The sequence below is a fragment of the Ahaetulla prasina genome, chromosome 3 (genome assembly GCF_028640845.1).
Source record: "Ahaetulla prasina isolate Xishuangbanna chromosome 3, ASM2864084v1, whole genome shotgun sequence".
Classification (NCBI taxonomy): Eukaryota; Metazoa; Chordata; class Lepidosauria; order Squamata; family Colubridae; genus Ahaetulla; species Ahaetulla prasina.
In genome coordinates this window covers 188421981-188434009 of record NC_080541.1, presented here as the reverse complement: position 1 = coordinate 188434009, position 12029 = coordinate 188421981, and the positions used below count along the sequence as shown (strand labels likewise).

General features: G+C 45.8%; 1 protein-coding gene across 6 annotated transcripts in view; it reads left to right on the top strand.

Moving 5' to 3' along the window:
* The first annotated feature begins 2795 nt into the window (after nucleotides 1-2795).
* Nucleotides 2796-12029, top strand: part of NAV1 (neuron navigator 1) — a 282699-nt gene continuing 273465 nt past the window's right edge. For 2 of the 6 annotated variants that reach the window (XM_058174445.1, XM_058174444.1), the window contains exon 1: nucleotides 2796-3246. The gene's annotated coding sequence lies outside the window, so the exon portion shown is untranslated. The remainder of the gene's footprint in view (nucleotides 3247-12029) is intronic. The other 4 variants (XM_058174443.1, XM_058174440.1, XM_058174441.1 and 1 more) reach the window with 3 other exon arrangements.

Genomic DNA, 12029 nt, shown 5'->3' with positions numbered 1-12029 from the left:
ATTGGCCTAAGGTATAAATCAAAAGCTGGTAGCTTCATTGGCAATATAAAAGCTATATTACTGAGGCATGATAGACAATCTACCAAGTTCTTTTATTATTATTATTATTTGCCTTATGCTCCTTATTTCTATTATTTATTTATAACCGCTCTTATTAGGGACCTTTCTCTGACTGAAATCCTAGCTGCTGAACAAGGGTTTAGCTGGTGATAATCTTGTCCTATTGTATTCATCACCTATTGTTTTACTTTGGGCAAGAAAATCATCTAATTAGGATTATAACTGTGAATGGTGGGAAGATTTGTATTGTGGGATTGAATTAAACTTGAGAAATAAGTACATTGCAATTGCACCTTGTTGTCTTGATTTCCAGAAATGGATGGAATGATCAATATGTGTGCTCTACATGTCCCAAAACCAAGAAGCAAGTATATTAGCAACTGTTGTGGCGCAGTGGTTAGAATGTAGTATTGCAGGCTAACTCTGCCCCACTGCCAGGAGTTCAATCCTGACTAGCTCAAAGTTAACTCAGCCTTCCATCCTTCCAAGATCAGTAAAATAAGGACCCAGATTGTTAGGGGCAATATGCTGACTCTGTAAACTACTTAGAGCAAGTTGTAAAGCCCTAAGAAGTGGTATATATCTTTAAATGCTATTGCTATACTCTGGGAAAATAAAAGCACTTCATACTGCACACACTTTTCTTTTTCAAGTCATTTGCCTCTAATCAAATCCTCCTTGGTCCACTTGCTCTCAAGCCATTTGTCCCTTCCAGATGTTTTGGATAATGTCTCCTTCCATCATTTTCTTGGGCTTAGCAGCAGCTAAACAAAACCAATACCCCTAAACCTGAATCCTTCTACATTAAAAATAATCCTATGATGATTAAAGAGTAGTATCCCAACAATATTGCTTCCATTTAAATGCTGGGTGAGAGCCAGTTTGGTGTATTGTTTAAGGCATCAGGCTAGAAACCAGGAGACCATCAGTTTGAGTCCTGCCATAGGCACAAAAGCTGGTTTTGTGATTTTGGGCCAGTCATTTTGTCTCAGCCCTAGGAAGGAGGCAACGGCAAACTACTTCTGAAAAATCTTCTCAAGGAAATTGTAGGGACCTGTCCAGGCAGTATTCAAGAATCAGACATATTGAATGGATTTTTAAAAAAAAAAAATAGGTATGTTTTATCCTTCCATAGAAGTGCAGCTTCAAAGATTTAAACTGAGGATCTTAATGTATTTCTTGCAAATTTATATTTTTAGTTTACTTTGTTTGCTTGATGTACATTTAAATTTATAAACAGACTTCTTTAAAACACAAAGCAGCTTATGTGCAGTGCTTCATAAACGTGGGTAGATTCCCAAAATTGGGTAAAGGTGATTTTTCTATGGATAAAAACATACAAATCCAATTACCCAATCACAACAGACACATTTAAATTGAATCAAAATGTTTTACCTGCATTGGATAACGTGGTTTGGGATAAATGAAGGAAAATTTTTGAGAAGCCCTGTTATATGGAATTGCCAGATGGCAAGCTAAAGTAAACTTGCTTTGCTTCAAAAGTCAGCACAATCCATTACTATTATTATTGCAAAGAAAGAGCTGAATTGACAGGTACTGTCCATGTAGAGAATGTGGCTTTAAAGAATGTGAAAGGTGATTGTCAGGTGAACCTACCCCACCTTCACTATAAAATTCCACTTCCTAAAGTAAAATTGCTTTGCTTCAAAAGTCAGCACAATCCATTACTATTATTATTGCAAAGAAAGAGCTGAATTGACAGGTACTGTCCGATGTAGAGAATGTGGCTTTAAAGAATGTGAAAGGTGATTGTCAGGTGAACCTACCCCACCTTCACTATAAAATTCCACTTCCAGGGAGGAGGAGAAGGAGGACTCTATGAACTGGGTCTGACAGTTTTACCTGTGTAGTATTAATCTGACAGTCCAGCAAGTCCATCCTTCAGCGACGCTGGGTCGTTTTGCCGACAGTCAAGATCAATTAAGCTCAGTTTCTTCAAAAATATATGCAGTCTTTTCTTTATAAAAAAAAAAAAGGGGGGGGGCCTTCTTAAAACCCAAGAAACTCCTTTCAGACGAGAAAACGAAGATAAGGGGAAGAGGTATGCAACACTTCCCACGCTGGAGTTTAATTTGGGGGTGGGGGTGGCTGGCTAAGACCAGCCCCACAGCTGGACCTTTGAAACAAAGCTGCCCCTCCCCCTTCCCCCCCCATCTTCTCCGCTGAAATTTCCCAGAGTGATCAGGCTGTCCGGCTCCGTGCGCCGAGACACGCGGTCCTCCCGAGAAGCTGGAAACCGCGTCGCAGCTTCTCGGTGCGCCACGCCCGTCTCTGCCGGAAGATTGGCATTGTTGCCCCGAAGTGGAAAGAACCGAAAGCTTGGAGGAGAGGTTGCATTGGCGTGCACGAGCACACGCGCGCGCGGGGACGCGCGAAACGCCTTGCCGAGGGAAAGCGCTGGGTCCGTAGCTCTCTTCCCAAAGAGACTTGATCGGCGTTTTCTGAACCCGGCTCTCGCACATGCGGTTGTGGGAAGGAAGGGGTTACCCCCCCCCCACGTGGCTTCTCTCCGCCCTCCCTTCCCCCCACCGAGAAAATCTGACACAAAGATAAACAGATTGCCTCCCTTCCTCCCGCTAGCCACAATTTGTGAGACTTTCTGAAGAAAGGGCGTGTGTGTGTGTGTGTGTGTGTGTGTTTGGAGGGAGCGAAGGAAGAAATCTGGGAAGGGGAGGAAGTGGGGGGAAAGCGGCCGCCAACGTGTGAGCGGCTGGGTGGGTGTCGCGTCACACTAGCCTGGCGTTCTCCCACCCACAGCAGCGTCCAACCCCGGCGTGTGCCGGCGGGGGCCAACAGGTCCACGTAACCGCCCTTCCCAGCCAGCACCCCGAGACCGGCACCTCGTGCAGGAGGCGGCCGCTTGGTGTCCCGGGGTGAACCGCGGAGCTGCACTTGCCAGCTTGCCAAAAACGGGAGAGGGAGGAGGAGGGAGCCCGCCTGCTTGCCTGCCTGCCTGCCTGCCTGTAGGACAAGGAAGAAGCTGGCGGCGTCAGCAACTCCTAGTCTCCAGCCTTCGTGGGCAGCGCGGATTACCCCGCGAGGGAGAACTTCGGGGCAGAGGGCGGGCGCGGCGCGGGCTACGGGACGCCCCTTCGGGACCGGCAGCAACGACTTGCAGGACCACGGAAGAAGGGATGACGGGCTCCGCGCAGACCGCCTAGCCGGGTGAGTGCCGGGGGATGCCTTGCGGGCCTGGGCTGGGGCTTCCGCGGGGCGGGGTGGGGATGCTGCTCTCCACGCGGCGGCCCGGGGAGTGGGGCGGGAGGGGAGGGGGCTGCCATATGGTCCTTTCCGCCTGCCAAGCAGCAAAGATTGAGGCGGGGCGGCCGGCGGCGAGGCCGAGCGTCTTGCTGCCAAAGGCGAATGTAATTCAGTCGGGGCGGCGGTGCTCGGAAGAAGCGTCCGGCGCAGAAGGCTCCCCTGCCCAGCCGGACTGGCGGAGGCCGAGGCCAGCGGCTCGGCAAGCCGGCCCGCCCGCCCCTGCAGACGGAAAGCGCCGCTGGGGAGAACCCAACTCGCTCCTTCGCTTCTGCCCGGCGCTCCCTGCCTGGACCCTCTCTCCAAAGAGGAGTTGTGACTCCCCCTCCCATGGTGCTCAGCCAGCATGGCAAACTGGGGGATACCTGACGGGGTGTCTTTCTCTGTCTCCTTTATACTTCGGCAAGAACTCAAGGCTGCAGAGAACCATGCCGGGCTCCTCCCAGGCGTTTTTATTCTTGCCCTCCGCAGTTTTGCCCCGGACTGCTGAGTGGGAATCCGACTTTTCCCAGGGGTGACCCAGCCCAGAGAAAGTCTGGGCCGGTTCTCTTCCACGTCATATCCACTCCCCTCATCTCAGGCCGTGTGGGAGAGTCGCTGGCTCCCCTTAGAGCATCAGCCTTGATTTTTCATCGTTAGGCGTTTCTCTACAATGCACAAAAGGGGAGAGTGGGTTGTTTCAATCAGCCAGTCTAGGGAAGAAAGATGCTTTTCTTGTGGCTGCTTAATATCTAGAATTGCAGCAGTCGGAAGTGTCACCAAGATCCAGTAATTCGGGAGCTGGCAGGCCAGTATTTTTGAAATGCTCTTTTCAAGCCTTCCTCTTTTCACTGTGTCCTCTACCAATGTAATTCCTTTCTCCATTGTTGCTGTTGCCCATTGAAGTCTTTGGCTGAGCAAAGAGGACGAGGAGGAAGAGCATTGTAACTCCTAGGAAATGGCATTTGAAATTATCCCTTTCTTTTCTGAAACAAAAAAATATTGATTCAAGAGTTATAAAGACTAAATCATAATTTGGTGAGAACACATAACATCATGGGTCCTTTCCCAGAAAAAGCCAAGCCGATCCTCTTTTCCTTAGACATGAACGTGTTTGTCTTCTGCAGCTGATTTCATTGTATGCCAAACATCTCTGGAGGTTTATATGTCTCAGGCAGCACCCCCCTGGTCCAAAACACAAGGGCAGGGAGAAGGTCTTAGCATACAGCCTCCTTTTTCTCAATATCCAAACTTAAGTCTTGGTCAGTGTGCTTGGAAGTCTGCTGAGAGCTTCTGAGCATGACACAAGGGTTAAGTCATTTCTGGTCATAGTGTGCCAGGAAATAGATCAAACTGATTCACAAGAACTAAAAGGATGGTTGGGGGAAGGGAAGAAGGTATGTGATCATCAAATGGCCTTCCAGTCTTTGAGGAAGCCGATAAATTCTAAGGAACATGCTTAGTGAACAATGAGCACAATTCATCTGTTTGGACAATCAAATGCCCTTTTGTTTTTCTTTTGCTGCAATGTGTGCCTACAGGGCACTTTATTGCTAGTTTGAACTCTGTTGCTTTACCAAATGTATTTGGTATTTGTTGTTATGTACATAACAGACACATGCCAGGCTTATGATAAAAGACGCTTTGCCCACAGACTGAACAAGAGGCAGCCCAGACGCATAGCAGGCGCAGACAAAGAGAAGTAAAACAGCAGGGAGAAGAAAACAATGTGTGTTAAAGGACCACCCATAGAAATGGATAAATAGGGGGCTTGAGAGGAAGTTGGCATACATTTTGATAACCCCACCTGCCAGACCAAAGACCAGATGCTCGGTCTTTTATGATCCTTACAAACTGCTAGAGGACTTTGATTTGTGATGATTGAAAAGTCTCTTCTAATTTTTACAAGACAGCTAACATTTGTTCCTTAGACTGAGTTTGTGGACACTCCCAAGGTGACTATGTTTTGGTAAGGGATCCCATTAATCTGGGAGAAGGTACAGTGTCATTTTCTGGGGTACGGGTAGAGGGGGAGAATCTGTCGGGATGAAACTGTGAAAAGTACATCAGACGTAGCACACAATAGCCTCGTTTAGGGAGGAGGAAGTGGCCACAGTTTTGAACAGACAAAGGTAGAATGTTTCTCCTTTCTGCTCCTAAGCCTGCTCACTTCTGACACTTTTGTTTGCTTCCAATTGATTTCTAAGTGTACTTGCCTGTTACAGTTTCATCTCTCTGGTATCCAGGTTGGACATTCCAGGTGCCTTCACTTAAGGCAGAGAAGTAACTTGGGAAATCCTGGAAGCAGAGGGGTTGAAGAAAGCTGTCTCAGATTACAATACAGGCAAAAGCAAGGAAAGTCAATATGCTTCCATGTGATGTTCACCCATGTCCCAAGATTGGAAGTCCATTTACATGGCCATATTACCTCTGAAGTGCTGGAGAAACTGATTTGAACAGCAGCTGGCCTTGGGTTGAAGCAGCTTCCCCACATTCCCAGCTCATGACTTTGCTCACATCTGGTAATGTTGCTGCTCCTGTGTGATTTGTGGAAGCTTTAAGATGGCAAAAGGTTTAAGTAAGCACATCTGAAAGATACCAGATTGGGGAAGCTGAAACAAGAGTTTAAAATTGCAGGGCAAGGTTTTTCGATGAGGCTGTACAATCACCATGTCTTGGTTCCTGGAAATTTTATAGATGTTCCAGATGACATCATCTCTTATTTGAAATCCTCTCTTGTTTTCTGTTTGCCTCCTTCTCTCTTTTTGCCTAAGTGGACACAGTGTTTGTTAAGGAGGAAAGCCCTCCCCCCCCATAAGACCAGCTTATGATAATAATTGTCCTTCTGAAGGTGCCCCTTCAAAACGATGAAGTAGTAAGAGCCTGATGGATGTTTCTGGGAGAAAGACCACTGTAATAAGGGCCCTCCCTGAACACTATTATGTAGAACAAGGGTGTCAAACTCAAGGTCCATGGGCCAGACCTGGCCTGCAGGGTGCTTAGGTCTGGCCCACAGGGCCACCTTGGAACCACTGAAGGACTGGCTTGAGGTGCCTCTGCCAGCGAAAATGGAGCTCAGGAGGGCTGCATGTGCCCCTCCTGAACTCCGTTTTCAGCTGCGACGGCCTCCTGCAGCACTCTGCCAGTGAAAACAGAGCTCAGCCCAGCCACGTCCACCCTGGCCACACCCACCTCCCCCCCCAAGTCAAACACAACCCTAATGCGGCCTAAAAATCAACCCTAAAATCCTAACATCCACAACCCTAAAATCAAGTTTGATACCTCTTATCTAGAATAAAAGTTCCTATAAGTGAATGACATCTGTCAGCATTCTACCAGCATGATATGCCTTCTAGTCAATATTGACTCCTAATGTTTAGAAGTAGCTTGCCATGCCTTCTTCCTAAGGCTGAGAGACAATGATTGGCCCAAGCTGATTTCCTGCTTAAGGCAAAACTACAACTCAGTTTCCTGGTTTCTAGCCTAGTGCCCTAACGACTTCACAACACTTTTTTTTTAATAGCTTAGACCAGGGGTCTGCAAACTTGGCTCTTTTAAGACTTGTGGACTTCAACTCCCAGAGTTCCTCAGCCAGCAAAACTGGTTGAAGTTGAAGTCCACAAGTCTTAAAAGAGCCAAGTTTGCAGACTCCTGGCTTAGACCAAAGATTAAAGAGAAATATGTAGAAATTGTCATGTATAAAATCAGGGGCTCCTGTTATCTGTCGCTAGAGAAGGCAGGATTAGATTCAATGGCATTTAATTGCAAGAAGAAGAAAACCCCCTAAATGTTATGAGAACGTTCCTTGTCATTGGAGCTATATTGGTGCACTTTTCTTCACCGAATTCTGTAAACAGAATTTGGATGGACATGAGTCTGGGGCAGTGGTGAAATCTGAACTGGTTCACTACTGGTTCGGTGGCTGCGCATGCACTCTGTGTGTCAAATGCGTGCTATTTGCATGCATGCGCAGTGCACATCACATACCAAATGCGAGGTGCGCACGCATACACAGTGCACACCAAAAGGAAGCATGGGAAGGAAGGTAAGTAGAACAGCGCATGGGGGGGATGATCAGCTGTGGTGCGCGATCGTAGGAGCCTTTTTAAAAACTTTTTTAAAGCATTTTTTTACCACCTATTCGGGTGAATAGGTTGTAAAAATGCTTTTAAAAGTAAAACAAAAGGCCCCGACAATCGTGCGGCTCAGCTGTGATTGTCAGAGCCTTTTTTTAACCTTTTAAAAGCCTTTTTTACAACCTATTCCTACTATTTGGGGGGGGGGGAAGCGAGTGAGCCGGAAAGAAGCAGCAAGCGGGCGACCAGGCGATTGGGTGGGCATGGGTGGGTGAGGGCAGGGGTTTTAACCAGTTTTCCGAACCTCCCACCACCATCGCTACCGGATCTGCTGATCCAGTTCAAACTGGGAGCATTTCACCCCTGATCTGGGGGCCTGTGGGTGTATCCTTCGTTACAAGTTCAAGCAAAAGCTAGATTATATTGCAGCCGAGGAAATGGTATTCTAAAAGTCCCATGACAATAGCAGCAGGCCTGGACCCTCCCTTCAATTCCAAAATGCAGTTCCTGATCAAAGAATACAGACAGGTAGGCTGGCCATCCCCGCAACTGCCAGGGTTGAGGGATATATAAGCAAAATACCATCTTGGAGAAGTAGAACGTCTGGAGTGTTCTTCTTCCCAGCTGATTCTCACATTTTCCTTTTCAATATGCTCTTCCTTTTCCTGTTCTTGCATCCTCTGCCTCTTCTTTCTTCTCATTAGCAACCATTATCAACTGATACTGTAGAGGAGTATGAGAATAATGTTGGGAGACAGGAAATGCCATAGCCATAGATAAAAGAAATCTCAGTCCAAAGGAGGGACGGGATGGATACTTTTTCTTTCTCTCTTGCCTTCAATTTTCAAAAGAGATTGATTGATTGCTTCTCTGGTGAAGTCTGTCAAGGAGGGAAGGAGGGAGGAAGTAGTATCCTCTCTGCCATATGTCCTTTCAGGAAGGGAAAAAAGAGATGTCTATGGTTACTAATGCAGGAGTCCTCCAGGGTGCAGGGACTTGGAGCTTTGTCAAATAATCTGGCCAAAGAAGTACTATCCAAATTAACCCCTACCAACTCTGCCTCCACTTGCCTTCAGCATGGCACAATCATAGCCTTACAAACCCTCATCTTTGTATCATTTTATGCCAGCTCCCCTCCTCCTTAGGTTGTCTGGATTCAATTTTTTTGTTTGCTTATTTTTGTCATCCTTGTCATCATTTATTCTTCATTTTTATCTTTTATTGTATACTTATTTTGATGTTTTGATTTGTGAACTGCCTAGAATTGTTGGGAGGCATATAAATTTAAGTAAGTAGATTTTCCTTATTTCATCCTCAGCTCCATTAACGTTAAGTATTTATGGGCTACACAAATGTAGAAACGGTTCCCCCCTTTCTTACTGCCAAGTAGCAGCTTAAATGAATATAAAATCTGCTACCCTTTGCTTTGGGAACAAAATCAGGAGTGCGATTTGACACAGTTTGGGGAAGTGTGGTACCGTCCCTTCTGGTGGTAACTAACATTAATCAAAGCCATTTCTCTCCCGGCCTTTGTCCTTTTCATTAGCACACTCGTTCATTACTTTCTTTCATCCAACTCTCTTCTCCAGTTTCTTTTTTGACACCAACTTCTCTTTCCATTTCCCCAAACTTAGAGGAGAAAACAGACCTCTGCTACTTTATTTGGGGGAAAATTTTGCTGATTCGTTTTACAATTGTTTTAAAATGTCACTTGAATGACCAGTTAATAATAAGGAATGTCAAAGCTGGCTTTTGTTGCTTATTTGCCACTTTTCTTGTATTTGTCAATTCCAATTGCTTCCCTTCTCATTCTCCTTGAAGACTGGCTGACCATCAACTAGTCAGGTTCAGTCCTCCCATTCTAGAGCACTTAACAGAAGGTCTACTTCTCTCCTCTTCAGAGTTATTTCTGACATTGTATCTTCCCATATTTCTTTACTAGCTGGATCCCCGTGCTTTGCTACGAAACTATGTGATCAGGCCTGATAAATCGACACAGCTTGAATCCTCCCCTATCCTCTCCCCTTCTCTCCATCAGCCTTGCCCCACACAAGCCTCTCCTATCCTATCCCCTTCTCTCCCTCAGGCTTTCTAGCCCCTTCTCTCCATGAGGCTTTTTCCACAGAAGCCTGTCCATTGCTATCCCATTCTCTCCAGAGTTATTTTCAAGTTGGCAGGGGGAGTAGAACATCTAACTAATTAGCATCAGAGCGTATTATAATAGTATAGGAAATACTAATGCTCTGATGGTCATTTCGAAAAATCCTTTCTTAGTGAGCACCTAGAAGCCAAGAGGAACATACGTGGCAAATTTCAAGTTTGTAGATGAGATGCCCAAAAGGTTGAGAAGAATTTGCAAACGAGCCAGCCTAGAGACGATAACCAAAAATCTGAGACCACCCACCTCGTCTCTGCTGCAGTGCAATAGATACACTCTTGCCTAGCTGATGATATGCTGAAAAGGGATATAAAGCAAAGTCAGAAGATACAATCAATCACCATCTCTGTAATGGATTGGCACACTCACAAGTCAAGTCAACATCTTTTGGCAGCAACTCAAAACTGACCTAATAGAACCAACATAGAGACTGAGTCATTTTAAGTGATTCTAGGATGGGTGAAGGACATTGATTCAAAAGTAGAGAAATACCCCCTTCCCCATGGATTGCACCATGCTTTAGGGTATGCAATCCATGGGGCACAATTAGATGTTTATTTTCACAAAATATTAAAGATGCCTCTTTCTGTGTATGTGTATGGTGAACGTGATGTGGAACCATGGCAGGAATAGGAGTAAATTTATATAGAAAAACATTTCATAGGTCCCCTCAATTCATTCATATACATCTTAATATCCCAACCATCCATTCACACACAATGCTTGCCATCCCATAGTCTGTTGTGAACAGTGGGACAGGAGAACGGAGGTTTTATAGACGTGAGAAAAATAGAAAGCATGGTGAGACAATTATAACCTGAAAGCCAAGTACATTTAATTGTGTGTGAGGAAATGCCCTTACACAAATCATTGCTCAAAGAAAGCTGCTGCCAGTGGTCTTAAATGGAATGAAAAGTTCTACTCCTTGACAAGATCATTTTCAGGCAGGACAGCTATGGTATCTGTAGAATTCTTGTGGAAACTTTCTCCCTATCCTAAAGCCCTGTTTAGAAAAAGGCTGAGCCTCGTGTACATCTGGTTGAGTTTACAAAGTATGCTCTAATGCAGGGGTGTCAAACTCAATTTCATTGACGGCTGCATCAGAGTTGTGTTTGACCTTAGGGGGCCAGGGTGGGCGTGGCCAGATTGACATCACTCATGTCGGGCGCCTATGGTGACCCAAGTGCTCTGCCAGCAAAAATGTGCTCCCGAGCTCCGTTTCCAGCTGCAACTGCCTCATGCAACCCTCTGCCAGCGAAAATACTGCTCGTGAAGGCCATGTGCAGCCCACCCAAGCTCCGTTCGGTTGTGACAGCCTCCTGCAACCTTCTGACAGTGAAAATGGAGCTCATGAAGGCTGTGCGTGGCCCTCCTGAGCTCCGTTCCAGTTGCGACGGCCTCCTGCAATCCTCTGCCAGCAAAAATGGAACTCATGAAGGCTGCACACGGCCCTCCCAAGCTCTGTTTTTGCTGGCAGAGGCACTGCAGGCCGGTCTTTTGCCGTTTCCAGGGCAGATGGAAACAGTTCAGATCTAAGCACCCTGCAGGCCGGATTCGGCCCATGGGCCTTGAGTTTACACCCTGCTCTAATGTCTTGGGAGGGGGAGATTGTGAGACCTCTACTCTCTGGCAAAATTACTGCTCTGCAAGCTGCTTCTCCTATGATGGGTTTAATAATGGAACTGGCTTGCATTAAGTGGGACGTATTATGGAACTTCCAACTGCAATGACTCAGATGAAGTCCTGGCTGGCATAGACGCTACAGGAGCTTTTTCCAGTCAAAAGGAGGGAGATGCAGGTAGCGGGACAAAACTTGCCGGTTCAGCTCAAAGAAGAGAGTAACTCTTTGCAGCACACTTGCATCTAACTATCGATTATGCAGCATGGCAGGAAAGTTCAAAAGCTAAGCAAGCCAATTTGGCTTGGCCTGCGCATCATGGAAAATGGTTTCTCTCTTTCGAGTTGGCAAGAGTCAGGAATAGATTCCTGGAAGAGGATCCTGAAAAAAAACTTAATAAGTTCCACAGATGATGGTTATTATCAGACTAGGTCAGCACAAAAATCCTTTTTAGCTTTCAGTTTTACTTAAGACATCAATTCTTAAGTGGTGGGTCAGAGTTCATTGAAAGAATTCTAGAAGGGCAAGGAACTGTCAGCCAGGTCTGCCTTGAAGGGAAGGAAATGGGTTTAAAAGAAATGAAGAATAAGTCTTGATGGAGGAAAATGTCTAATCAGTGGTCCTTAAACTGAGGTACAACTATATAAGTACATTTTCTCATCTAACCAGCTTGTCTTATTCAGTGTATATTTGTGTGTGTGAGAGAGGGAGAGGGAGAGAGAGAGAGAGCGCATGCACATGCCAGATAATATAGCTTTCCACTTCATCTTTTCCCACTGTTTTCATATTTTGTTTCCACACAAGATGTATTAAGGAATTCAGAACAATATTATTTGGCACAACGTTTTTGATTGGCGGT